The 25,236-nt window shown below is 28.1% G+C and overlaps 1 pseudogene; it reads right to left on the bottom strand.

Annotated features, from left to right (window-relative positions):
- Positions 1-372: 372 nt before the first annotated feature.
- On the bottom strand, positions 373-24,206 carry LOC136844839 (DNA polymerase delta catalytic subunit-like; annotated as a pseudogene).
- Between the last annotated feature and the right edge of the window lie 1,030 nt (positions 24,207-25,236).

Here is a 25,236-nt window from a genome sequence, read left to right on the forward strand (position 1 = left end):
TGGTTACCTCCCACCCTAGCAAATAGAATAGAATTATCCAAACTTTTAAATGAATGTAATGATTTGTCCCAACTTTTAGAGGAATGTAAAGCTTTGAGAAAAGAATGAGAATAATAAACTTTTAAAACTGATTTGTTGGAGGAAAAGAAGAGTTAATAGTACAAAGAAAATCAAAGGAAAAAATTGTTGAAAAGATTATCTTGTATAATAAATAAAAATATTAAATGTTTAAAATGAATTTTTTTTTCACCATTGTTAGAGAAAAATAAAAATATATATATATAATAACATTATATATAATAAAAAAATCCTTTATGCAATGAATAATAATACTATTTTTTATTATTTTTTCTACATTGAATACATAATAAATTTTTATTTTGATTAATAAATTTTTGACAATTTGTACATTGTAGTCGTACTTTCAAAACATTTAATAATTCTTTTACAGTTTTTTTGTAATAATCATATGATCACCTCGTAATAAAATTTGTCTGGCGTCTTTTCCAAGGATAGGATCGAATATCGGTAATAGAGGATTTTTAATTTGATTTATAAATAATATATATTCATAATATTTGAAGACCATTTTTCAAAACAAAATAGGGATTTTCAGCTTTTTGATATAAAGGTATTTTTTTAGATGTTATTGTTGTTGATATAATAAAGTAAAACGAACTCGATCTCCAAGTATGAGCGCTGTTCCAGGATCTTGAATGGCCATTTTATTGGCCAATTCAGCGTGGGCTTGTTTTGCTTTATATTCGTTTTGAGTTTTTGTCAATTCTTTAGTTATTATCAGTTGACTTAACTCAATTCGGTCATTAAGTAAATCTGAAATGGTTTGTTTGACGAGTGTAACGGCCTTTTTCGTATCTCGTTCAATGAGAATTATTTTTAAAATTTCTGCTATTAAGTTGGCGGTGAGATGACAATTATCTCTACAATTGTTTCTATTCCTTTACAATCAATTTTATCAAAAGTATCTGGTCGAGTATAATACAGACCAGCGTAACGTTTTTTATTGATAAGTAAATATGGACAATAAACCTTTTCAAAGTCTAATTTAATAGGATTAATAAAATGCTTCGTAACGTTATCCGCCGCTTCCTGACCCAACATTATGGCTTCTTGAACGGTTTTTACGCCAAAATTTATCATTACTGAATCCGTATCTCCATAAATAACTTTAGCATTTGGATATTGTTCTTCAATCATGTTTTTGGTAAACATAATCATTTCTCGTCCAAATGCCGTGAATTTGCGAAAATTTCTAAAAGGTAATTTACCAACTTGGGCACCCGTAAATCCATAAACGGAATTTGCAGATATTTTTAAAGCTAATTGACGACCGTCTAATACCTTTCTTTTTAACGGATCCGTTTCCCTTTTCAAATCATTTTTAGCTTTTTTCCGAGCTAAGAGTAAATTTTCCAATATCTGAGGAAGTAAGCCTTTACGTATATGAGGTTTGACGAAATAATTACCTGATGGTGTTTTAGTATAATTATCACTCGATAAGGCTGTATGCTTATTATTATTAAGCAACGTTGAATAGCATAGATTATGAGCCATAATAATTGTAGGATATAAAGCGAAATCTAGCGTGGTAATAGGATCGTTATAAAATCCTTTTATTGGATCTATCACAGTAGCTCCTTGATAATCGTTCCCCTTTTCTCGGTCCTCGCATGAAGGAATTATAAAAATCATCATCATTACCACCACCACCATATTTTGAACATTTTCTAAGAAGTTGAGAAATGATTTTAATTTGTTGACCCCGCGTAAGAATAAAAGAAAGAGGAACTCCCGTTACGCGAGCCATTTCGATAGAATTGATAAATAACATTAATTTATCTATTAATTTCAAAGGTAAAAACGCATCTTTTAAACAATACACGGCCAATTTTCGTCTCGTTTGAGCGTTCTTGTGATGTAAAACTGATATTTGTGTGTGATGAATATCATCCTTTTGTTCTTTTAAAAATGTTGAGAAACTGCATTTAAACTGTAAGAACGTAATTTATAATCTCTTTTAATAACATTTAATACATCCAATATACATCTACCTTCTATATTTATGACTTTGTTAATAGCTTTACCTATTTGCTTACTTTCAAAAGTCTTTGTAGTAACGGTTGATTTTAAACCCACTATTATACTAAGATAAAATTGATTAGAATTTAAATGATTAGCTCTTTCACCAAATATGTCAAATCAAAATTGTTTATATTGTATCCTGTAATAACATCGGATCCACTACATTTTGAACAAAAACGACCAAGTTTCCAACATTTTCTTTCTCGGATTGAAAAGTATATATTTTAGCATTATCAATGGGTGAACATTCACCCAAGACAAAAATAACATGTGAATATTGATCATCATCATTATCATTTTTTTGTCCGTGTTTTATAATAACGTTACCTATTTGAATAATAGGATCAATATCTGGCGTAGGAAAAATTCCTTTTCTACCAGCGCATTCAATGTCGAATGAAAGAGTAGTTAGTTAGAGTCCGATGCTACTAGCCCAATGCGTTTGAGTGGGATCGTGACCCAAGACATTACTTTGTAAAACGTCAATTTCAATTTGACATTTTGTTTCTTTTAATTTTTCATTTCTAACGATCCATTTTCTTCGTGGTAATTCTATCCAAGAACAACCAAATATGTTTGTATCAATCATAAATCTTAGTATAAAGTCAACATTGGCTTCATAAAATTGAACCTTTTCATAATCTTTAAAATAAAAAACACTTTTCTCTTCTATTAAAATGCGCTGTACATCACGAATTATCTTGGTAATGATACAGTTATTTTAAAATAATAATTATCTTTTCATTATTGAAATTATAACCATATAAATTCTGTTTAGATACTATTTCCACAGACGTGATAAATTTGGCAATTAATCCATTTAAACAGCGTAATTTATTAGAAACTTTATCATTTAATGTCATTTTAAAATTATTTACTTGATGAAGATCAAACTTTTTCGAACGTTAACGTAAAAATATGGATAAAAACCATGAACGTGACAACATACTGAATTTCCTAAACTATTTACTCCAAACATACGTATGACGGGTTTTATACGATAACGTTCTTTCGTTGTTAAAAATGGCGAAAATCCAGTACAATCATCAACTTCTAAATTGAAAAATATAAAAAAGAATCTCTAGTAGTTTTTAAAATAGGAACAGAAGGTCGTTTTATAAGAAAATCTTTTTTTATTATTTTTAACATCATTATTATTTTCATTTTTCTTTTCATCGTGTTTTTATGTATATATATATAAAAAATAAATATTTCCTTATATAAGTAAATATATATATATATATATTATATATTAAAACAAAAAAACAAAAAATTATTTAATAATGTCACCAAGTTTTAAAAATAAGAATGGATGAATGAGTTTGTGTTAAGGATATTTTTATTACTCAAATAGTAAAAAAATAAAAATTAAATAAATTTGATAACTTTATTATAAAAATTTATTAAGTCCATCAAATTTTCATGATTCTTTAAGTCCTTATTTTTTTTTATATTTTCATAGACTAAGAAATATAATTTCAGTTCATCATCATCCACTTTTTTATATATATATATATATATATATATATATATATATATATCTCTTATATCTAGATATATTAGTATAATTGATTTCCAAAATCTCAAAAACTAACGTAGATATTTTTAAAATAGTAGATTTTTATTTGATGGATTTATTTTAAAATAAATTTATAACGTTAATGTTTATTCTTATTATTTATACTAAATATATATATATTTATATATATAAATATAATAATAATAAAGAAATAATAAATATATATAATATATAATAAAAATAAAAAAAATAAAAAAATAATTATAAAAAATAAATAAATAATAAATAAATAAAAAAAAATCTACGGTTAGATTTTTTTTTGGGGTAATATTTTTCATTTTTTTTCAACATAACGTATAAATGTTTCTCTTTGAGATTAAGAGTAAATTCATTTAGCTTTTCAATGATGGTATTCATTCTATTCTTATACTTTATTTAAGTCAAAACATATTCATTTTATATTCCTTCCTTACTGGTGGGATATGTAAAACAAAAATAATCATCAACGTAAGGAAGGAATCAAAAAATACATTTGTTAATTTTTTTTAAAATGGTGATGGAAAATTTAGAATCGAGTGATTAGTTTTACCTAAAAGTATAAACATTGGCGTACAAAATAAAAATAAGTATAAAAATTTTAATCAAATAAAATTTTATTATTTTTAACAAATATTTCAAAATATATCTACGTTTGTTTTTTGAGATTTTTAGAATTTTTTTCTTCTTATTCTTATTATTTATACTTTATATATATTTTTATATATATAAATAAATATAATAATAAGAATAATAATATATAATATAATATAATAAAAATAAAAAATAATAAAGAAATAATTATAAATAATAAATAAATAAAAAAATTTCTCAGTTAGATTTTTTTTGGGTAATATTTTTCATTTTTTTTCAACATAACGTACGTGTTTCTCTTTTGAGATTAAGAGTAAATTCATTTAGCTTTTCAATGATGGTATTCATTCTATTCTGTTTTTATTCCTATCTTCTTTAAATGTCGTTTATATCAGAAAAGTTATTTCCAAAAATCTCAAAAAACTAACGTAGATATTTTTTTGAGATATTTTTAAAAATAGTAGATTTTTATTTGATGGATTTATTTTACGCGTAAATTGTACGTTAATGTTTATACTTTATTAAAGTCAAAACATATTCATTTTATATTCCTTCCTTACTGGTGGGATATGTAAAACAAAAATAATCATCAACGTAAGGAAGGAATCAAAAAATACATTTGTTCATTTTTTTAAAATGGTGATGGAAAATTTAGAATCGAGTGATTAGTTTTACCTAAAAGTATAAACATTGGCGTACAAAATAAGTATAAAAATTTTAATCAAATAAAATTTTATTATTTTTAACAAATATTTCAAAAATATATCTACGTTTGTTTTTTGAGATTTTTAATTTTTTTTTTCTTATTCTTATTATTTATACTTTATATATATTTTTATATATATAAATAAATATAATAATAAGAATAAGAATATATATAATATAATAAAAATAAAAAGAATAAAGAAATAATTATAAATAATAAATAAATAAAAAAATTTCTACTGGTTAGATTTTTTGGGGTAATATTTTTCATTTTTTCAACATAACGTACGTGTTTCTCTTTTGAGATTAAGAGTAAATTCATTTAGCTTTTCAATGATGGTATTCATTCTATTCTGTTTTTATTCCTATCTTCTTTAAATGTCGTTTATATCAGAAAAGTTATTTCCAAAAATCTCAAAAAACTAACGTAGATATTTTTTAAAAATAGTAGATTTTTATTTGATGGATTTATTTTACGCGTAAATTGTACGTTAATGTTTATACTTTATTAAAGTCAAAACATATTCATTTTATATTCCTTCCTTACTGGTGGGATATGTAAAACAAAAATAATCATCAACGTAAGGAAGGAATCAAAAAATACATTTGTTCATTTTTTTAAAATGGTGATGGAAAATTTAGAATCGAGTGATTAGTTTTACCTAAAAGTATAAACATTGGCGTACAAAATAAGTATAAAAATTTTAATCAAATAAAATTTTATTATTTTTAACAAATATTTCAAAAATATATCTACGTTTGTTTTTTGAGATTTTTAGAATTTTTTTCTTATTCTTATTATTTATACTTTATATATATTTTTATATATATAAATAAATATAATAATAAGAATAAGAATATATATAATATAATAAAAATAAAAAGAATAAAGAAATAATTATAAATAATAAATAAATAAAAAAATTTCTACAGTTAGATTTTTTTTGGGTAATATTTTTCATTTTTTTCAACATAACGTACGTGTTTCTCTTTTGAGATTAAGAGTAAATTCATTTAGCTTTTCAATGATGGTATTCATTCTATTCTGTTTTTATTCCTATCTTCTTTAAATGTCGTTTATATCAGAAAAGTTATTTCCAAAAATCTCAAAAAACTAACGTAGATATTTTTTGAGATATTTTTTAAAATAGTAGATTTTTATTTGATGGATTTATTTTACGCGTAAATTGTACGTTAATGTTTATACTTTATTAAAAGTCAAAACATATTCATTTTATATTCCTTCCTTACTGGTGGGATATGTAAAACAAAAATAATCATCAACGTAAGGAAGGAATCAAAAATACATTTGTTCATTTTTTTTAAAATGGTGATGGAAAATTTAGAATCGAGTGATTAGTTTTACCTAAAAGTATAAACATTGGCGTACAAAATAAGTATAAAAATTTTAATCAAATAAAATTTTATTATTTTTAACAAATATTTCAAAAATATATCTACGTTTGTTTTTGAGATTTTTAGAATTTTTTTTCTTATTCTTATTATTTATACTTTATATATATTTTTATATATATAAATAAATATAATAATAAGAATAAGAATATATAATAAAAATAAAAAGAATAAAGAAATAATTATAAATAATAAATAAATAAAAAAAATTTCTACAGTTAGATTTTCTTTTGGGTAATATTTTTTCATTTTTTTTTCAACATAACGTACGTGTTTCTCTTTTGAGATTAAGAGTAAATTCATTTAGCTTTTCAATGATGGTATTCATTCTATTCTGTTTTTATTCCTATCTTCTTTAAATGTCGTTTATATCAGAAAAGTTATTTCCAAAAATCTCAAAAAACTAACGTAGATATTTTTTTGAGATATTTTAAAAATAGTAGATTTTTATTTGATGGATTTATTTTACGCGTAAATTGTACGTTAATGTTTATACTTTATTAAAGTCAAAACATATTCATTTTATATTCCTTCCTTACTGGTGGGATATGTAAAACAAAAATAATCATCAACGTAAGGAAAGGAATCAAAAATACATTTGTTCATTTTTTTAAAATGGTGATGGAAAATTTAGAATCGAGTGATTAGTTTTACCTAAAAAGTATATAAACATTGGCGTACAAAATAAGTATAAAAAATTTTAATCAAATAAAATTTTATTATTTTTAACAAATATTTCAAAAATATATCTACGTTTTTGTTTTTTGAGATTTTTAGAATTTTTTTCTTATTTTATTCTTATTATTTATACTTTATATATATTTTTATATATATAAATAAATATAATAATAAGAATAATAATATATATAATATAATAAAAATAAAAAAATAAAGAAATAATTATAAATAATAAATAAATAAAAAAAAAAATCTTCTAAATAAATAGATTTTTTGGGGGTAATATTTTTTTTAAAATTTTTAAACATTTTTTTCAACATAACGTAAAAATCTCTTTTGAGATTAAGAGTAAATTCATTTAGCTTTTCAATGATGGTATTCATTCTATTCTGTTTTTATTCCTATCTTCTTTAAATTTAAATCAGAAAAGTTATTTTAAATCTCAAAAACTAAAATATTTTTTGAGATATTTTTTAAAATAGTATTTTTATTTGATGGATTTATTTTAAATAAATATATAATTTTATACTTTATTTTTAAAAATATTATTTTATATTCCTTTTAATGGATTTATTTTAAAAATAATCATCAACGTAAATTGTAAATTTGTTAATTTTTTTAAAATGGTTATTTAAATCGAGTGTAAAAATAAACATATTAATTTAAAATTTTAATCAAATAAAATTTTATTATTTTTAAACAAAAATAATCAATAATCTACGTTAAATTTTTGAATTTTTAGAATTTTTTTCATTTATTCTTATTATTTTAAAATTTTTATGGAAAATTTAATAATAAGAATGATTAGTAAAATAAAAATAATATACCTAAATAAATAAAAAAATAAAGAAATAATAAAAAAAAAATTTAAATATTTTTCAAAAAATAAAATTCTTTTTGATTATTTTTAACAAATATTTATTCTAAAAATATATCTTCTTTTGTTTTTATCAGAAAAGTTTTTCAAAAATTTTTTTAACATAGATATTTTATTATTTATACTAGTATTTTTATTTGATATTTTTATAAATTGTAAATAAATTTATATTTATTAAAGAATTTATATTCCTTAATATAATAAAACAAAAAATAATCATCAACGTAAAAGAAATAAAAAATTTGTTCATAAAATAATAAATCGAAAAAAATTATAAACATTGGCGTACAAAATTTAAAAATTTTAATCAAATAAAATTTTATTATTTTTTCAACAAATATTTCAAAAAATATATCTAAAAAAGATTTTTAGTTATTTATATTTATTTTTTTAATATATAAATAAATATAATAATAAGAATAAGAATATATAATATAATAAAATAAAAATAAAAAAATAAAATAAATAATTATAAATAATAAATAAATAAAAAAATTTTTGAGATTAGATTTTTTTTTGTAATATTTATTCATTTTTTTAACATAAATGTCGTTTTCTCTTTGAGATTAAAGTAAATTATTTAAAAATTTCAATGATGGTATTCATTCTATATTTTATTCCTATCTTCTTTTTTTCGTTTATAAAAAAATCTCAAAAACTATTTATTTTTTTATTTTAAAATAGTAGATTTTTATTTGATGGATTTATTTATAAATTGTACTTTATTTAAAGTATTAAAGTCAAAACATATTCATTTTATATTCCTTCCTTACTGGTGGGATATGTAAAACAAAAATAATCATCAACGTAAGGAAGGAATCAAAATCAAAAAATATTTGTTCATTTTTTTAAAATGGTGATGGAAAATTTAGAATCGAGTGATTAGTTTTACCTAAAAGTATAAACATTGGCGTACAAAATAAGTATAAAAAATTTTAATCAAATAAAATTTTATTATTTTTAACAAATATTTCAAAAAATTTCTAAAAAATAAATAAAAATAAAATAAATAAATAAAATATAAATAAATAATAAAATAAATAATAAATAAAATAAATAATTAAATAAAAAATAATATAAATTTTTTTATGAAAATGTTCAGTTAAAAATAAACAAATAAAAATAAATTGAATAAATAAAAAATAAATATGATAAATAAAATAAATAAATAAAAAAATTAAATAAAAAAAATAAATAAATTAAAAATAAATGAAAAATAACTAAATATTAAAAAATAAAAAACTAAATAAATAAATAAATTAAATAAAATAAATAAAAAAAATTTCATAAATAAAATAAATTTAAAATAAAAGTTTTATATCATTTACTTTAAATATTTAAATAAAATGTGTAAATAAATAAATAAACAGAAATTATTTAATTATAATTTCATTAAATTGCAAAAAGCAGAACACTAAACTCCATTTCCCTGAGCACTATGGTCACCTCTCTTTGCAGGTCATCAAGTCTTGATAAATCATAGTTCACTGTGTGCACTTCAACGTGATTCTTTAAGATACTACCAATGTTTTTCAACACATTAAGGTCAGGGGAGCTACATGGAAATTCCCTTGACAGACAGAGATACCACTGTTTCGAGGCAGCTCCTGTGTCTGAAGAGCCTTGAAACATGGTGCCTTATCATTTTTTATAATGTGACTTCTTCAACAGATAACACATTTTCAGGATCTTTGAGGAAAAGAAATACTCCACCATAATCTTATTAGTTTCTCTGAAGTATTTTTATTCCATGACTGTCCTTTTTCTTTGATGATCCACATTAACCATTTGGCTGTGGAACAGAAAAAATTTCCCAAACATTCAGGAAATTTCACAACTTGGTGATAGCGCACGTCATCGCTGATATCATCCATAAAATAAATGACGTCATTTTTATGATTTGGCTTCCTGACTGTGTAAAAATAAGAATTCATCTGATGCGGCAACATGGATTTAGTATTTTTAACCCAATCTTTAAGCTAATGAACCACAAGACCATGTAAAGTTCTCTGTTGCTGAATGATGTTGGGCTTGCTGATAACAGCACTATAACTTCTCTTCTTTCCCCTTTTTGTTTCTAGTTCAATACCAATTTACCTAAAGACTTTCTTGGTCTACCACTGCCTCAACTATGATGTCTTTTGACTCCTGAGAAATACTTCCAGGCCTAAACAAGATTCTCACTCTTTCGGGATGACATTCATATGGATTTTGTTCCAGTTTCTTTTAACAAAGGATTCATCTCTTTTAATGTATTTAGCTATCCAGAAACCTGAAATGAAGGATGTACCAGCATCCGTAAAAATCTGAATTTTATAACCCGGATTCCTGGTCGATCCATCTGATTTCCTCTGAGTCGTTAGCCATGGCTGTATCTAACTCTGTTATTCAGTCTGAAAATACAAAAATGTAAAATAAAAATAGCTTAATAGAAATTTAAAATAATGTACAGTACTTGAGATAGGCTATAGTAGAAAACTTCCTAACTTTCCATTTGTTCTGTGGAGGGGGCCTCTAATTTTGAAACACCTGGTATATATATATATATATATATATATTATATAAATATATATATATATATATATATATATATATATATATATTTATATAAATAAATATATATAAATATATATATATATATATATATATATATATATATATATATATATATATATATATAAACTTTATCACATATACAATTGTTCTGTGCTTTAGTACAATTACTAACAGGACCTCATTCAAACTGGATTTTTATCCACTGGAGATATTTATTCAAAAAAGTTACAAGCTTTCTGGGACAAACAGTCCTCATTCTCAAGTATCTGTATAACGACCAGACACGTAGTCCAGCTGTATTTATATCTGTGTGCTGGGTCTTTAATCTTATAATTACCCTCCTCCTCCTGTATAACCGCCCCGCCCTTTCTCTGCCTGCTCCTTCGTCCAGGTGTGCATGCTCTGTGTCCTCTTTCGTTTTTTTTTCTCATTTCCACGTGATGTACAGTTTTTCTTGATATGCTGTCTTCAAAACAGTTTCCGGTGTTCCCTGCTATTGTGTTGTTAGCACCTGCTATGAACTCGTTATCTAAAACCAGTCTGGCCGTTTTGTTTCGGTTCCTGTACAAAAAATTTATATTTTCCAAGTCTATTTTGTGGTCTTTTTCCCAACAATATTTGGCAACTACCGATATCTGATTATAATGCCTTATGTTCTTTATGTGTTGTTTGCTTTGCTGTTTACAGGATGCCAGTTTTTCCATAGTACTGATTTTCACAGTCTAGACACGCTGCCATATATATTATACCCCCCTCTTATCTCTCCCCCATCTACCGACTTTTCTTTTTCCAATTATTTTGTTCCTATTGGTGTTTTTGTAACTACCTATAAATTTGAAATTATCTAGCTTTCCTGTTGTTGGGTGTGATAGTGTTGTTGTCCGGGACTGTAATTATTTTCTTTCCCACCAAATGTTCCTTTTTTGTCCCTTCCCTCTTCCCAAAATAGTTTTTTCTTGCCTTGGTGTGTGCCCACTCCCACCAGTACTTAGGGTATCCTAATGTTCTAAAAATCTCCCTCAGGTATTCCAGCCCTTCATCTAAGAATTCGGGATTCCAAATCTTATAAACCATAATGTCCAACCTTGTCATTACTCCCAGTTTTATTTATTTCTTATGACTGGAGAACATATGTATATATGAATTGGTGTGTGTCTTCTTCCTTGAATATTAAATTTTCCCCTTCCCTCTTTACCAGTACATCCAAGAAAGGACTTTCTCCCTCCTTCTCTTCTATTGTGAACTCGATGTGTTCATTTAGTTTATTTATATTTTCTAGGAATTTGTGTAGCTCTTCCTTTTCTCCCTTATAAATAATCTAGATGTCACCCACGTATCTTACCCATTTTACGATATTTAAGTTCCCTTTATTTAATTTGCCCGCCTCTTCCCTTTCAAACCATTCCATAAAGGTATTAGCTAAGATTGGCGAAAGATTCGAGCCCATTGCCATGCCATTTTTTTATATATAATGGTTTTCGCCCCACTTGAACACATTAACGTCGAGGGGCGCTGACAACAATTTTATCAAAACGTCACGATCTAAGTCACATGAATAAGCCCATTCCTCCATATTCTTTTTTATTACTTCCATCGTCGCCTTGACTGGTACGTTGGTAAACAGGGAAGTCACATCCAAACTCGTAATTTGCAGTCTTTTACGTTGATTTTAGATTATTCATCCATAAGATTCATGTTATGTTTTGAATGCCCGTCAGATATTAAACCCACCTATTTTCCCTTTACGTTGGAAAGAAATATCTCCAGCCTCCTCTGCGGTGACCTCGTCGATGCCACGATTGGTCTTAGAGGGCACCCTTCCTTATGGATCTTGGAACTACCATAAATATATATAAATATAGGATCTCTGAACTTTCCCCTGATTTTACTTTATGTTCTAATTCTTTTCTTTTAGTTTTGTCCAGTATTTTTGTCATAGGTTCCCTTACTTTTGTATTAAAATTATGTCAGGTTTTTGTTGCAAGCCTCGTATGTTTTCGTCATTTAGCAATTCTTCTAACTTATTCACGTAATCTATGGCATCCATTACTACTACCGTTCCCCCTTTTGTCTGCCTTACAAATCTTTAGGTCCTTGTATTTGCCTAATCTGTAAAGGGCCTTACCTAACCTCTCCGGAAACACGAATCTGTTCAACCTAACACCCGCCCACATGGCCCCCCTACAAAAAGCTGCTGCATTCCCATTTCTGTTCATATTTAGTTCCCTTAAGCCTCTACACACGTTTCAGTGAAATCGTGACTGTCGTTCCCCATACACAAATTAAGACGCATCCTAACATTAGCACTTCACCCCTGCTTAAGAGCCTCTTGGAAATGTTCTTGACTAAATCAAAGTTCCCATTTTTTACCCACCCCGACCTATCAAAAATGGCAACGAGTTTACTCTCGTGCAGCTGTGATCTGCGCCGTGCACACACCTTTACATAACCTTAAATTCCTTTGAAAACGTTATCAAACCTGGTGCCTCGGTATTTTTCTGTCAGTTCTCTTCTAATTTTTCTGCTTTTCATCCTTAATTCTTCCAATTAGATCTTTTTCTTCCTTATGTCTTCTTTCATGATCTCTTCTACAAAAACAGGAAACGGATGTTCATCAGCGTCTCTCTCTCTCGTATCTTATCCAGCGATTTCGGTGCCACAAATCTGTTACGCAGTTCTTAAGGAACCGGATTCTGTTGTCTGTCACCGCTACCCTTCTTCTCATAAGTTTCTCATAACTTTCTCATAAGTTCTTACTTCCAGCATGGGTCTGCCTCCATGCGTTCTTTTAAAACGCCTAAACCAATCCATCTCGAGGTCAAACAAATTAATTCTATCACATACACAATAGTTCTGTGTATTAATACAATTACTAACAAGATCACATTTATTCTTTAATAAATATATCCACCAGATACCATCCAGTTTGAATGAGGTCCTATTAGTAATATATATATATATATATATATATATATATATATATATATATATATATATATATATACATATATAAACACACACACACACACACACACACACACACACACACATACACACACTATGATATATATATATATATATATATATATATATATATATATATATATATATATATATATATATATATATACATATATATATATATATATATATATATATATATATATATATATATATATATATATATATATATATATATATATATATATATATACATAAATATATATATATATATATATATATATATATATATATATATATATATATATATATATATATATATATATATATATCCTTAGAAGACGGAGCTGCAGCTTTAGGTACATCTCACCAGGGGAACCATAGAGAAAGGCGTCGTACTCAGGTACATTTATTTTGCCAACGTTTCACGATTCATAATCGCATCCTCAAGGCTATAATAAAGATACAAACTAACTTAAAACCAAGCACTGCATGATCCATTAAAATTACGCAATATTTAATCAAATTTAATGAACATCAGCATGTAGAAAGTTTGAAAATAATTTATGAACATCTTAAAACAGGAAATTATACTAAACACTAAAAATATGTACAAAATATCTATAAGATTCTAAAAACAGTAAAAATATTTAAAACACTAAAAAATTAAGGCCATTCTGTACCTTATCCTCGCAAAGGACGGGCAGTGACTGAAAGAGTTTCGTAAAAACAAACAACGCACCTTAGGCAATAAACAACTGTACAGAGGAGGATTGCATATTTAAAGACGGAACTATTTTTTTATCATAATGGACTCCAAAATTGTTACGTCGTTTTCATTATGTACTTGACCTATAATTGCAAAGTCCTTATCTTCAATGTATGCTTTGCATGACTTAGAATGGTTCCTAATATTTGACTGTTCGGGATTTGTTAATCTACTGCCCGTTCTAAAACTTACGCCCCTGTGGGAATCTATTCTCACCTTGAGTAGCCTCTTCGTACAACCCACATAAGTTCCGTGATCACATCTCGGGCACGTATATTTATAAATAACATTAGATGTTAGAAGAGGACTAAGGCGGTCTTTCATTCTGAACAAGGATCCGATCGTTAATGGATTTTTTGGAACTATTTTAAGGTTTAAGGCCGGGAATTCTTCTTGAATTATTGTCAGGAACTTTTCCCTGAAAAGGTCATCATGTAAAAAAGGGAAGCTGGCAAACATTTCCAATTTTGGTGCTGTCGAAACTGATGGTACCTCCATGAACCTAGCATTTACCATTTTGCTAAGCATTTTAAACAACAGTTTGTCTGGAAAGCAGTTATTTTTAAGATATTGGGAAAGAAAGTTAATTTCCTCATTAAAAGTAAACCAATTAGAGGTATGGGAGAAGGCCCTGTGGAGGAGAGTTGAGATAGTATTGAGTTTAAAATTATAAAGACAAGAACTATAAAAATTGATACCTAGCCCAGTAAAAGTCTTTTTTCTAAAAACCCCAGTGTAGAAGCCTTGTTCATTCCTGGACACCAAAACATCTAGAAAGGGAAGCTGCAAAGAACCTTAAATAATGCCCACAGTGACATAGCTGCAACCCTTTTCATTCTTTTTACTGTTCCTCTGTTCATATTATCTTTCTCCCATCCTACTTTCCACCCTCTCCTAACAGTTGTTTCTTAGTGCAACTGCGAGGTCGACTTCCCGACACATCTTTAATACCTTATTTACTCTTAATTTCCCATTCCCCGCTAAATGAACTTATGGGCCCCAGCGCTTGGCCTTTGGTCTAAATACTATATTTCAATTCCAAATTTGTCCTTATAAGTAGCATTGAGGGACATGTGTAACTTCTAGATGCCATTCCAGTGGTGTCTTTGTCAATATGTCGATGTCAACGGCGTGCAAGTCGTTTCTTGACATAACAATGTCTGGTAGCATAAATATTACACTGTAGCAATAAAAATATAAATTAGAAATGTCCTACACAGAAATAGCCCAAAACTGAGTTTTCAAATGTCAGTTTTCAAATGTCAGTTTTATTTTATATATATATATATATATATATATATATATATATATATATATATATATATATATATATATATATATATATATATATATGGGTTATTTTTTGTATATTTATTTTTGTAATTTTTTGGAAGATTTCTTATTAAATTTCATCACTTAATTCATCCTTGGTTTACATGGTCCATACTTTTGTTTGTTAAAAGAGGCTCTTTATCATCTGGATTTAGATTTGCCAAAAAAAAAAAAAAAAATAAAAACTCTTCACCTAGACAATCACATTCCATAAAAGTTATACATATTCAAAAGTATAAGTAAAGACTGAACCTCCCCAAAGGCAATGTGATTTTTGGAGGCTAAGAAAAATTAAGCCAGCATTGTTGAACACACTACACTTTATATTGTAGACATGTATAGCTTATCGAAAATAGAAACGAATGTCTGCAAACCAATGGGAGAAGGAAAAATAAGACATGAAAATTCATGTACTCTTACATTTCAAGTCTCGCTAGTTCAAGCCGGATATCGCACCATCACGATCAAGTTGCTCCTTATAATACTCATGTTGCTTCTCTCTCTCTCTCTCTCTCTCTCTCTCTCTCTCCTGTGTCTTCCAGGCTAAGTTGTTAGGGACAAATTAAAATTACTGAATGAGAATAAATTCAGCGTGTTGAAAATGTACCGAGACATCCTTTTTATCCTGTAATGAAACCTAAGTAAAATCAAAATGGAAAAAAAAAAAAATTTATAATCGCTGGTTCTTCGCCTGCTGGGAATAACATCAGTGTCATTGCCAAATCAAATAATTCTATTGGTATGTTATGATATCAGAACAAAATTAGATTTGTCTAAAAACTTTTATTTTCCAGTGGTTTAATATCTAAAGCAAGCAAAAGCCGGCGCAAAATATAAATTTTCTTGCAATGCCGAGAGGTAAAGAGAAAATTGAAAATGGAAATGGCTACCCCAGCCCATATTTTGAAGAATAAATTTTAAAATTAAAATGTTATATACCTCAAAAATCTTTTTTATATTCCCAGTTTTATGATCCAAATTATTCAAAAACAGCCAAGTCACATTAAAAATTGTTTTTATATTTCTTTTAATAACCAGCAATGGTAAGCAATTTAAATTAGAGACATAGCTGTAACAAAATATTTAACTATATTAATGTTCATTTTAGTTACCTCTGTTTTAACCATTGTTAATTTTATCAGCCATATGTATAAATAGTATTACAATATACTTAGTAACCATTATACAGGAAATTCCTTAAGATAGGCATTGCATGTGAAGAAAAACGATGAATTGAAATAAATATTAATTGCAGGTATCAGAACCAGCCGAATGATGGATTCTCAATCCGAATGACACACCCAGAGATCCCTTATGGTGGCACATGGCATGCCATTACAGGAAAAGAACGTGTAGTCGATGGAATATTGTAAAAAAAAATCACTTTTTTCAAGTCTGCACAAGATGCTAGTGTTTGAATGCTCCCCATGCATGTGAAACTAATATTCCAGGAAAGAATTCAAAATAAAGATGATCATTAAAAAGTTTGAGCTGGGACATCCTGCGACAAAAACTCCCAGCACAAGGATGGAAGGGATGTGTAGAGTCCCCTATTGAGACACTAATTAGTTTAAAAGTTTGAAATGTTCAGTGGAAAAGTCGTAGAAACTTCCAACCCTCCTAGAAAGACCGCTTAATTGTACCCTAGAAACTTTGCAGCCCAGATGTCACTCGGAATGGCGGCTAATTTGCCATCTTGGAATTTTTTGTTCTCAACTAAACATCCACGACTAACCTTAACAAGATTCGATCTTTAATGCATTTGAAGGGTATTTACATATATTAGTTAAGTACAAATGGACAAAATTTGATCGAATTTTATATCCATGTCAAAAATTCCTTTTTTAAATACTGCTTGGAAATTTTATAAAAATCTTAAGTGAACATGGTCAATACTTTGTGCAAAATGCAAGAATAATGTCTGAAAAAGATAAGTAACGCCAAAGTTTGAAGGTTTATGTGCTCTAACCTCAACATCCGGATATTACCAAGTGATGAAATAGTTTACGTTGTTTTTTTTATATATAAAACGACCGTATGTTATATCTAGATCTAAGTGTAGACTGAGTTAAGAACAAACAGATGATTTTGGTTCCTTCAAATAAAGAATCTATATTTCACGTAAAAGGATGCAATTTGACAGTACTTTAGCAAAAGTACGTAGAGAATGATATTATCAATAATAATAATAATAATAATAATAATAATAATAATAATAATAATAATAATAATAATAATAATGCAAATCTTCTTCACAATCCCGTGAATATGTTTATAAAATACAAAATCACATTTATGTAAAGTACTGTATTTACAAATAATAAATGAATTCAGGAGCTTTCGAGAGCCTGCTCAGCTCCCTTCTTCAGCTAGAGAGGGAGCTGAGCAGGCTCTCGAAAGCTCCTGGAATTCATTTTATTATTTGTAAATACAGTACTTTACATAAATGTGGATTTTGTAATTTAATAATAATAATAATCTAGTGTCAGTTTGTGAAGGTGTCACTATACTTGTTAATGACTAAGGACAATATCATTGGAAAATTCGTTTTTCTTTAGTCGATTATTTTAGTTATTAAAACTTTTGATTATTTTTTATTTGTACAAATGTTCTTCTAGTTTTTCTCTTTTCTTATAAATTCTTAGTAGGCGTGGTAGTGTTATTATTTTTTAAGTGCTTTGGTCTGTAACTTTTTTTTTGTTTTACTGTAAATATCTACCATTAGAGAACGAATAAGATTCCAATTTTTTGTTTTTACCAAATTTGGCATGGGCAGATCGCTATTATTGGATTGACACTAGATTTTAGTCTTAGACCTGCCCAGGTGTGGACTGGTGCAAGGTTATGCTAAGGAGATAAGGTTTGACATTTGCCTCCTATACTTGTTTGGTTGGTTCTGGAGCGATTGAAGCCATGCAGAACCATCTATTTCAAGAAGCAATTGGCATATGAATGTGATATGGACATGACTGACAATATGCATACTTGAAAGATTCATATTTCTTTATCTGTTTTTGCTTTTTCTTCATTGTCAAGAAGTCCCACATAGCAGATGGGAAATTTTCTCTGGTTATGCCACGCTTCACTAACATTTTTCCAAACTTTAAGACTCTGAGTATGGTTGTAGAGGAAACTTCTACATTCATCTTCATGAAGAGCTTAGTGAAAATAACCAGCCTACCTGAGCATTAACACCAAGAGGCTAAAAGGGTTTCTTCAAGTCAGCCAATTATGAGTTTTCAGGAAAATTGCTCTTAAGCAGAAGCTGCTGTTCAAAGAATATGAAGTGACACAAACACAGAAACATCATATTAATTTGAATCATAAAAGTAATACTTTCTCGTTTCCATTAAGTTTTATATCAAATTATTTTTCTTTACATTCATCTTCATCAATATTTCATTTGCAGAATACTGTACTACCTACCCTACATTTTCTTTTTTCTTGGTGGTTTATTTCGAAGTACGAGTCACTTCAAAAATAGTAAATATATTTGAAAACTCCTGTGATAGAAGGGATAAATTGAAAGGTGTAATCTTACAGATCACGAGATTCTCTTTCGACATTGTCAATTAATCATTTAAGTCAATCATTACTACCACATGAATAACTGCTTTTGTAAGAGTAATTAGATAAAATGATTTACGAAAATAACTTCCAAAGAATTGTCTTTTAAAAAAGCAGCTGAGATTTTACTAGATACGCATTGCCATAAAATAAGAAGCCTTATGAGAATGGGAACAAGACTTTCCATCAGACGTTGATCGACCGACTCTGTGGCACCCAATTATTGCGATTCGAGTACCTAAGGCCGAATGTCACCCATGAGCCTGCACAAAAGGGCATAGGACAGGGTCTTGGTCAGGGTAGGTGTTATTTTTCTGAGTTATTTTTACGCTTAGTCTTTTCGTTTTTGATGGTATATTTGTAGTTAAAATTTTTAATCATATATATATATATATATATATATATATATATATATATATATATATATATATATATATATATATATATATATATATATATATATGTATATATAATATTTTTATATATATATATATATATATATATATATATATATATATATATATATATATATATATATATATATATATATATATATATATATATATATATATATATATATATATATATATATATATATATATATATATATATATATGGCAGCACCGCCTTTGAGTGTCATGTATTTATGACCATTGTCGATAATTCTCATAAGAAATGTTTTTCTTTATTTTAGTGCAATACGCTGAAATTGTGACTACCTACCTAATACTCGATGCTTTGACTGTGTGGCTATTAAATAAATCTAGAATATTATATTAATGGTCACGAGGGTCTCTGCTGCATAAGATAAATAATGAAGGAAGAAATGACTCATCACCTCCATCTGGTAGACCACTGGACTTTCGGTCTCGGAGGTTAAACGACCCGAGATTTGAACAGTACTTGGTTGAGTAACGACTGAGGGACAGCTGACGCCCCTCATATACAGCCTTTAAGGGACACTGATGTGGACTGAGGTCGTAGGACTACCATCTCTACTGTTGGTATCAAATCAAGGCGTAAAAATTAAAGGCAGCGCGTCCTGGAGTCGTTTCTTCGAGGGGAATAGACGAAGACCTGAAAAATGGAATTATTATTATTATTATTATTATTATTATTATTATTATTATTATTATTATTATTATTATTATTCAAATGAAAGAAGCCCACAATGGCCACTGACTTGAAATTCAAGAAGCTTCCAAAGAATATTATGGCGTTCATTAGGAAGAATTAAGAGGAAGTAAAGAGCAACACAGAGTGAAGAAACCCCACTTATCAAAAAACAAAACAAAAATAGTAAATAGATAAATAGATGAAAAAGTATTAAAATGCAAGAAGAATAGTATTAGGTTAGCAATGCATTGCATTTTCCCCTTGAACTACTGAAGTTCTGAAGTTCCAATTGCAATGTTTTATGCATTTATTAAAATTTATTTCATATAAGCTATGCTTTTTGAAATACAAGAAAGCAAGGATTTCTTCATAAGAAAGATGGAATACTATTCGCCATATAAATTATTCTACTTTCTTATCATACACTTTCATCATTATTTGCAGTTACCATGACCATATTTGTCATCGTTAATGCATTATTTTCTGTCTATTCAGCTCAGATTTTCATCCTAATTTTTTTTCGTTGAGTATTAATAAATATTACAGGTTAAAAGGAGACTTCACAGTGTAACGTAATCAAGAAGCATCCTAACTAGATGGAAGCATGCTCTGCTTTTACAACGGAAACGGCAATGCATGGGAATAAATTTAGTAATGAGGAAAGAGGGCCATTTAAAAGCGGCTCGTAAAAAGGAAAAAAACAAAAGGAAACAAATTATAACGTATTTAATTTCTTTGAACACTATGGGTATACAGGGTAACACACTATAGTAAAATAATGGGGGCCTGAAGAGACAATGTACCATTAAATTCTTTTAAATTATTCGGTGAGTCACGTTTTTATAGGTTTCATTCATTCTTTATATTCTTCCCCAGCAGGGAGTGAGATATAATCTCCAGACACTCTCACACCGCCATTCAAGTTTTTGGGCAACAGTATTGAGCAAGAGATAAACTCCATAATGATGCATCGGTGCTGAATGAGAAATAACATCCGGAAGAGAAACGAAGATTAAATTCTGTCGCTCTCTGTTGAAATACGGCTTGCGATGCCTGGAAACTTTTCACCTTCTAATTTTCATTGCGTCAGCAGAAGGGGGTTTCTCAAGGGAAAACAACACAGAGAGAGAGAGAGAGAGAGAGAGAGAGAGAGAGAGAGAAGAGAGAGAGAGAAAGAGAGCGAGAGAGCGTATATTTGTCTGGAAAATAAACTGATATATATATATATATATATATATATATATATATATATATATATATATATATATATATATATATATATATATATATAAAATTTATATATATATGTATATATATATATACATATATATATATATATATATATATATATATATATATATATATATATATATATATATATATATATATATATATATATATATATATATAAATATATATATATATATATATATATATATATATATATATATATATATATATATATATATATATATATATATATATAAATTTATATATATATATATATATATATATATATATATATATATATATATATATCTATGTATATATATATATATATATATATATATATATATATATATATATATATATATATATATATATATATATATATATATATTTGTGTGTATGCATACGTTTGCAAGCAGGGCCTTTTCTAGTTCATTAGGCGCCCCAGGCAAGAACTCGTTATGGCGCCCCCCTTCCCTCCAGGCTGGAAACAATAACATAAACAATTTCGAACACAACTAGCATCTCAGGTTCCACAACAAAACAACATACTTTATTAATAAATCATCTTCACGTGTATGTATACACAACAAGGAAAAGTATAGACTTAAAAGTATACAAACTATTTTTGTAAATTTTAATAGAATAACACCATTATACATTTTTATTGCAAATCCTACCTAAGATAAATTGAAAAAGGTAATCTTGCCAATCTAAAACCATAGAACTCAATGCATATATGTTGAGGTCTATGCTAAAACTATTGTATACAAGTTTTCTTCACTGATTTTTCATATTTAAAACCTGACTCTTCTTGACTTTCTTGCAGCAAAATCATCTATAGTGTCATCATACGAAATCTGTTTGGATATTTCTCTATCAATACTAATTATTGCCAGCCCAATTAGGCGCTCCTGTGACATAGTAGACCTTAAATATGTTTTAATGAGCTGCTAAGGCTTGTGCTTCAATTTTAATAGCTGGATCTGCAGTGCTTGCTCTCACCTCTAAAAGAGCATCTCTCACTTTTGCAGTTCTTTCCATGACCCCATATTCTTTGTATGTTCTGGACTTTTCTCATGCATTTTGAGTGAGTCACTGCAGTTTTTCCAGTCATTAAAGCCATCTCTGCTTAGTTTAAATGTTTTCTGGGAAAAGAGTTTGCAACAAAAACAGTATAAACTATCTCTTTTCTTGGAATATGTCAGCCATGTTCTTTTGATTTTCTCCCCGTTCACTAGCTGTCTGTAGAAGTATTGGTGATGACAACTTCTTCCATCCTGTTTCTTTGGGAATGGGAACTCTGATTTGATTACATATGGCCCTCGACTTACCAACTCAATCCTCTCTCCATGAGACAACTCGGGTGACCAGTCAGCATGATCAATGGGTGCTGCTGTAACACACTTACTGTACTTGCTTACATCTGTTGTTGTGCCTATTGGGGTTGATTGTGAAGTATCTTTAGGCTGGGGGAATGGGACATCGTCATTGAGTGTGCTGCAGCTGCTGGTGCTGGGTCCTCCTTCTGTAAGAAATCAAACACACATGAAATAGCTTCTGAATGAAGTGGTCAACCACAAGACACATTTTTATGTTTCAGTAATCATCAATAAGTGTGTGAAAAATGCAAAAATGCTACTAATTCTAATTGAAAAAAAGACATTCGTTAATCATTTTAAGTAGTACACTTAAATTTACAAATATAAAATCTTATTCCACATAAACTGGCAAACAGACACGATCAAACGGACTGCACATTTAAATCTATTTACATTTTAGCTATAAATGTAGTTAAATACATTGTATTTAAATACTTAGAATAGTTAAATACAGTATTTAAATACACATAACAAAATGTATTTGTAAATACAATTCTAAATACTCAAAAGTATTTTAAATACGTATTTAAATACAAAGTATTTAAATACTGCCCATCTCTGAGTACATTCATAATATGATCTGCTAAACTCACCTGGTTCTTCTACCTGGGAAGAAGGCAGTGACACCGAGGCCTCCTCACACACCTTTGTTTCAGCATTTACAGGTTGCTGTCGTGGCTTCAGATATTTTTTCAATGCATCTGGACGAAAAGAAATTATAGAATATATGTTAATTATTATGCATTTAATATAATTTAATTTATAAACATATAATTTATAAACATCTAAATTTTTATAGTACAAATATCACTGCATTGCAGCATGTAGGCCTATGCTTAGGGTCTACAAGTTACAATTAACCTCTTGAGAATCCTTGAGAATGGGCAAATGTCAATATTAACTAATGTAGCACAAAATTCGATATTAGAGTAATCCAGGAAAACGTAACATTTAAAATAATAATAAAAATTATTAATAATCTTCTTCTCAGCTTTATCCCTATTTATTCGGGGTCGCCGTTTATAATGAGTCAGGGGTGCCAAAACGTGGAAATGATGTCATAATTATGCATTATTTTGACCTCATTTATGACAGGTATCAACGCAAAATAGCGAAAAAGTGATGGATGCCCTATCCATTACTATAGATCATTGGTTTATAAGGTATATAATTCCTGGATTTCATTCGAATTTTCAACTCAGAAATATCTCCAAAAAGTGAACTTTGTTTCTTATAAAAACTATAGGCTAGGCTTATGCACACACAACACAGCTGCACACTTACCTCTACTTTGGGCTCGTTTTCCTCTTCCTCCTTTTTTTTTCTTTTCTTGTTTGCTGCACCTGACAGCTTGGACTGCCTCTTCATGATTGATAAAAGCTTGAATGCTTGACAGCTGCGTTGACAACTTAAGAAGACTTAAAAAAAGAAGTAAAGATTGGAGTAAACACGATGCTTAGAACTTAACTAAGGTGGCGTCGCGAGCAGGCGGCTGTCTTAGTTTTAAAGCTCCTTGATACTGACGACATCTACCTATCCAGTGTTGCCAACTTTTCCGAACCATTAAACACCGTTGCATCAAGTATTAACACTTCCATTATTCATTTATTTTCGCGTTTACACTTGTATTTATTTATTTGAATTATTCAAGTAAAAATAATACTTCTCTCAATTTATTTATATATTAATTTTGGATGGCAATTTGGCGCCCCCCAAGCAAATGGCGCCCCAGGCGACCGCCTGTGTCGCCTATGCCTGGAAACGGCCCTGTTTGCAAGAATTTATATAAATATAAAGCACAAGATACCCACACAATTCAAACAAAATGGAGAAGGAAAGGGCATTATATGTCTGGCGGTTTCTGCATTCAAAATCTATGCCGTTCTTTCGTTCTCCCTTTTGCTCTATTTCCATGGGCATTTGCAGTGGCGATTCTAGGACTCTGAAAGTGGGGGGGCCACTTCAGGGCCAATATAAATTTTGGGGGGGCATTTATCGTTGGTGGCTAGGTGGCACTCTGAAGACAATATTATGTCATTAATGAAATAACAAATGACAATAATAACACCTCATTACTTTCATAACTTGCATTTGTAAAACATATACATGTATGCCTACACAAACATTATGATAATGGAGGTTATTCGTATTATTTAAAAAAAAAATATATATGTATTTCTTGCAATATATTTTTAACAAAATCGCAAAAATATGGCAATGTTTCTCCAATGTACAGTTGGACACCTGAATATAGCATGTATTCCTTGAATTTTCGATATGAGGGAAACTATATAGGTGGGATAGATGTCTGTTTTGATACCGGTATGCAGTAGTTAAATAATATGGCCAATTGACAATTGTCTTGTAAAATTTAATAATGTTTGTAAGTCCGGGATAA

Source organism: Macrobrachium rosenbergii, chromosome 13 (assembly GCF_040412425.1).
Source record: "Macrobrachium rosenbergii isolate ZJJX-2024 chromosome 13, ASM4041242v1, whole genome shotgun sequence".
Classification (NCBI taxonomy): domain Eukaryota; kingdom Metazoa; phylum Arthropoda; class Malacostraca; order Decapoda; family Palaemonidae; genus Macrobrachium; species Macrobrachium rosenbergii.